This window comes from Oncorhynchus mykiss, chromosome 13, assembly GCF_013265735.2.
Source record: "Oncorhynchus mykiss isolate Arlee chromosome 13, USDA_OmykA_1.1, whole genome shotgun sequence".
Taxonomy (NCBI): Eukaryota; Metazoa; Chordata; class Actinopteri; order Salmoniformes; family Salmonidae; genus Oncorhynchus; species Oncorhynchus mykiss.
Window position 1 is genome coordinate 43,183,967 of NC_048577.1, and position 6,000 is coordinate 43,189,966.

At 43.8% G+C, this 6,000-nt stretch overlaps 1 protein-coding gene across 3 annotated transcripts in view; it reads left to right on the plus strand.

Annotated features, from left to right (window-relative positions):
• The window catches only part of LOC110485181 (glutamate receptor ionotropic, NMDA 2B), a 139,610-nt gene that overhangs the window by 104,176 nt on the left and 29,434 nt on the right, over positions 1–6,000 (plus strand). The gene's annotated exons all lie outside the window — the stretch shown is intronic.

Sequence of the window (6,000 nt, forward strand, 5' to 3'; positions counted from 1 at the left end):
CGTGCTGCACCCCCACACCCAGACCCTCTCCTTTCCTCTGCTGGGCCTTTTGAACTGGTTGTGATGCGGAGCGTTCTGCCGCGTTTTAATTGGTCCCAGTGGCGTTTCAGTCTGAGAACAGTAGCCCGTTGTAGCCCGTTGCGCTGCTCTGTGGAACTGAGTGGGGTATTGCATTCCGGGGCAGTTCCACCCTACTCTGTGTTTTGCCACTCTGCCTCTATGTGTTGGGGGATTGTTGGGCATCCTGTTGGGACACCAAAGTGGGTTTGGCTGCTTACAAAAATCCTGTTTCCTCCACTGATTCGGGGCTTGTTGGGAGCGGCTGAGTGCTATTTCTGTTGCTGTATCACACCAGCACCTGGGGATGCTCTGAGCTTTCTCTCGCACAAGCATTTCTGGTTGCAGTTCAAAGCCTAACTGAGTCTAGCTCACTTCGGAGGCTCTGCCTGCTGTATTGTCTCACAGGAAGCTGTGAGGTGTCATTTCAGCGTAGGCCTCTTACATTATGCCCTATTTGTTTGTCCCTGCCCAGTGCTTTTAGATAACGGCACAGCTACTTTCCCCGGTATATTTGCCTTCTGTAATACTCTCCCCAGCCGACTCTAACCCACTGTTTCATAATCAACTAGGCTGTGCATTTGATTAAATCATGCTGAACTGGTCTCAGATCGGGCTCTGGTTTTACTTGAACTAAACCTGTTTGTTGATAACCTCTGTCTTCAGGGGGTCAATGAGCTGATTAGCAGGAAGCCCACAGATAGTCAGATAGACTCTTGCTAACCCAATCAGTGCTTCCTCTCATGTGGTAGATACGGCACCATGGGGCTATGAGAGCAGCCTGGTGGGATGCCAGGGGTTATCAGACCTATAACAGCCTATATGACTACGTATCCTCATTTTATTGTCTTTTTTAATGTGTCGGATAAAAAAAGATAAAGAAGTCTATGGCCACTTACACATAGTCTTTCTGTGGGACTCGAGCTGAACTAGGAAACACGTATGTTGATACCTTGCTGGACTTCCCTTCAGGGTTTTTCACTTATTGAATCCTGGAGAGTTAGGGGACCTGATTGGTGCTATAAGTCATGTGTGGAAAAACTAAATGAAAATCCTGTATTTGCCCGAGGTATTTGTCAAGGATCTAGGACACCGGTATAAGGTATCATATGTGAGTGGTGTCAGAGTCTATCTAGAAGATAGCGAAGGAGTCAGGTGCAGGACACAGGTAAGAGTAAAAGAAAGACTGATTTACTCAATCCAAAACATGAAACAAAAATCCTGTTCCAAACCAGGACAAAACGGGACACAAAATCCAACGCACCGGAATACACGAAAGACAATCACGCACAAAGCAGAAAGGGAAACCAGAGGGTTAAATAAGGAACATAATTATGAGATGGGAAACAGGTGTGTAAACAGACAAAACAAAAGGAAAAATGAAACATGGATCGGTGGCGGCTAGAAAGCCGGTGACGTCGAACGCCGCCCGAACAAGGAGAGGGAACAACTTCGGTGGAAGTCGTGACAAGTGGTGTGTTTTTTAAAATTCTAAATGAATGGATATTTTCTTTTCTTATAAGAGAATCATGTTGGAGTCAGTAGGAACACAACATGGAATACATTGAATGACTTTTACCTGTACTTTTACGCACTGGTAGAGGATAGTATGGACCGTTCCATTAGTGGAACCTGAAGGCACCTGGATCATGGTCTAACAAAGCTGACTCTGACCCACCTCAACAGGAACAGGTTACATGTTAGAAATGAGCAGTGTGTTGGAAAAGGGGTCAAGTGCTTTTAAGTGTTGTGGAAATGTAGGTCTGCGGTAGTTTGTCTATTGGAGAAGACAAATGCTTGAGCAGTATTTTGACCCTGCATGGTCTTTGGAGTGACCTCTGTCAGGTCCAGTCAGAAGGCAGCTGCAGTCCATAAACTCCTGCTGAGTATCTGTTATGGGGATGGAAGTGGGCTACTTCACAGAGCTTTTGGGCGATGGATGTAAAATGGTACCTGTTTATGATGGGGCTTTAATGGAACTGGGTCAGACTGCTGGTCTCTCTTTCTCTCTCTCTCTTTCTGTCTTTATTTCTCTCTCTCTCTCCATCTCTCACTCTGTCTCTCTCACACACCCACACACACACACACACACACACACAGGCAATATGGACCCTGTTGTCATTTTCCATATATTCTGTTTTTCAAAATTAAAATCAGGGTTAGTTTATTAAAACCTCCTAATCAATATTTCACAATATTGCCTGTGTGTTCACCGTACTGTATCTACATAATCTGACATGTGACCTGTGTGTTCACCGTACTGATTCTACATAATCTGTCATGTGGCCTTTGTGTTCACCGTACTGTATCTACATAATCTGACATGTGACCTGTGTGTTCACCGTACTGTATCTACATAATCTGACATGTGACCTGTGTGTTCACCGTACTGTATCTACATAATCTGACATGTGGCCTGTGTGTTCACCGTACTGTATCTACATAATCTGTCTTGTGACCTGTGTGTTCACCGTTCTGTATCTACATAATCTGTTTTGTGACCTGTGTGTTCACCGTACTGTATCTACATAATCTGACATGTGACCTGTGTGTTCACCGTACTGTATCTACATAATCTGACATGTGGCCTGTGTGTTCACCGTACTGTATCTACATAATCTGTCATGTGGCCTGTGTGTTCACCGTACTGTATCTACATAATCTGTCATGTGACCTGTGTGTTCACCGTACTGTATCTACATAATCTGACATGTGACCTGTGTGTTCACCGTACTGTATCTACATAATCTGACATGTGGCCTGTGTGTTCACCGTACTGTATCTACATAATCTGACATGTGACCTGTGTGTTCACCGTACTGTATCTACATAATCTGACATGTGACCTGTGTGTTCACCGTACTGATTCTACATAATCTAACATGTGGCCTGTGTGTTCACCGTACTGTATCTACATAATCTGACATGTGGCCTGTGTGTTCACCGTACTGTATCTACATAATCTGTCATGTGGCCTGTGTGTTCACCGTACTGTATCTACATAATCTGACATGTGGCCTGTTTGTTCACCGTACTGTATCTACATAATCTGACATGTGACCTGTGTGTTCACCGTACTGTATCTACATAATCTGACATGTGGCCTGTGTGTTCACCGTACTGTATCTACATAATCTGTCATGTGGCCTGTGTGTTCACCGTACTGTATCTACATAATCTGACATGTGGCCTGTGTGTTCACCGTACTGTATCTACATAATCTGACATGTGACCTGTGTGTTCACCGTACTGTATCTACATAATCTGACATGTGGCCTGTGTGTTCACCGTACTGTATCTACATAATCTGACATGTGGCCTGTGTGTTCACCGTACTGTATCTACATAATCTGACATGTGACCTGTGTGTTCACCGTACTGTATCTACATAATCTGACATGTGACCTGTGTGTTCACCGTACTGTATCTACATAATCTGACATGTGGCCTGTGTGTTCACCGTACTGTATCTACATAATCTGTCTTGTGACCTGTGTGTTCACCGTTCTGTATCTACATAATCTGTTTTGTGACCTGTGTGTTCACCGTACTGTATCTACATAATCTGACATGTGACCTGTGTGTTCACCGTACTGTATCTACATAATCTGACATGTGGCCTGTGTGTTCACCGTACTGTATCTACATAATCTGTCATGTGACCTGTGTGTTCACCGTACTGTATCTACATAATCTGACATGTGACCTGTGTGTTCACCGTACTGTATCTACATAATCTGACATGTGGCCTGTGTGTTCACCGTACTGTATCTACATAATCTGACATGTGACCTGTGTGTTCACCGTACTGTATCTACATAATCTGACATGTGACCTGTGTGTTCACCGTACTGATTCTACATAATCTAACATGTGGCCTGTGTGTTCACCGTACTGTATCTACATAATCTGACATGTGGCCTGTGTGTTCACCGTACTGTATCTACATAATCTGTCATGTGGCCTGTGTGTTCACCGTACTGTATCTACATAATCTGACATGTGGCCTGTTTGTTCACCGTACTGTATCTACATAATCTGACATGTGACCTGTGTGTTCACCGTACTGTATCTACATAATCTGACATGTGGCCTGTGTGTTCACCGTACTGTATCTACATAATCTGTCATGTGGCCTGTGTGTTCACCGTACTGTATCTACATAATCTGACATGTGGCCTGTGTGTTCACCGTACTGTATCTACATAATCTGACATGTGACCTGTGTGTTCACCGTACTGTATCTACATAATCTGACATGTGGCCTGTGTGTTCACCGTACTGTATCTACATAATCTGACATGTGGCCTGTGTGTTCACCGTACTGTATCTACATAATCTGACATGTGACCTGTGTGTTCACCGTACTGTATCTACATAATCTGACATGTGACCTGTGTGTTCACCGTACTGTATCTACATAATCTGACATGTGACCTGTGTGTTCACCGTACTGTATCTACATAATCTGACATGTGACCTGTGTGTTCACCGTACTGTATCTACATAATCTAACATGTGACCTGTGTGTTCACCGTACTGTATCTACATAATCTGACATGTGGCCTGTGTGTTCACCGTACAGTATCTACATAATCTGACATGTGACCTGTGTGTTCACCGTACTGATTCTACATAATCTAACATGTGGCCTGTGTGTTCACCGTACTGTATCTACATTATCTGACATGTGGCCTGTGTGTTCACCGTACTGATTCTACATAATCTGACATGTGACCTGTGTGTTCACCGTACAGTATCTACATAATCTGACATGTGACCTGTGTGTTCACCGTACTGATTCTACATAATCTAACATGTGACCTGTGTGTTCACCGTACTGTATCTACATAATCTGACATGTGATCTGTGTGTTCACCGTACTGATTCTACATAATCTGACATGTGGCCTGTGTGTTCACCGTACTGTATCTACATAATCTGACATGTGGCCTGTGTGCGTTAATGACCCGTCCTCCCCTGGGCTTTATGCGTTGACTAAGAGGAAGGGGTGTATATAGGTGTGTGGTGATTTTACTGAGAGAGAGAACGCCAGGAGGGCAGTGAGTGGGAGAAGGTGACATAGGCAGGAAAGTTAAACACATTTCACAGCAAAGAACAGTATCGTTACAGAGATGGAGAGAAACAGGGGGTAGAAGTGAAGTGAAGAGAAAAATATGGCCTGTCTACCCCCTCTCTTTCCCCTCTTCTATCACTCTCTCTCTCTCTCTCTCTCGGTGAGATTATGGTTACCATAGCAACGCAGCAGATTGGCTTGGAAATCTTGGTGGTTGTGGGTACCATGGCAACACATTACATATGCTTGTGTGAGTCTCTGTGTCGCCGTTGTCAACGTGTGTAGGATGGTACAGTATACACGTTTGCACACAAATACCCCACATGTACATTGTCATGCATACCTATACCATCCTAAACATTCAAGAGGACACATTCTCCAGTCACTTTGTAAATGGTTTATAATTTATGCAGCATATTCCATAGGCTTTGTGTCGGTGCAAAGGTTGCCTCTGATTTACATGGCATTTCTAACAGACGGTTCTCTATTATTTCTCCACTTAATATTTCATACTTTACCTTTCCACGTGCAGTAGCGAGAGAGAAACAAGTAGAACGATTCGGTTGAAGGATTTTTGAGAAATGTTGAAAGGACGTTGTAAATCCTGTACTTTGGACCCGTGACATTTCGGAGCACACAGTTTGCATCTACCTGTTTACGTATCATGCCATTCTGTCAAGCAAATCCACAGACTCTCCCACTCTCCTACACACGTCATACCAAGGTGCAGCGGTGTACTGTATCCCTCTCATTACGCAACATACAGGTAACAGCCAAAAGGAAACACCAAAATAAAGTGTCTTAATTAGAGGTTGACCGATTAATCGGAATGGCCGATTAATTAGGGCCGATTTCAAGTTTTCATA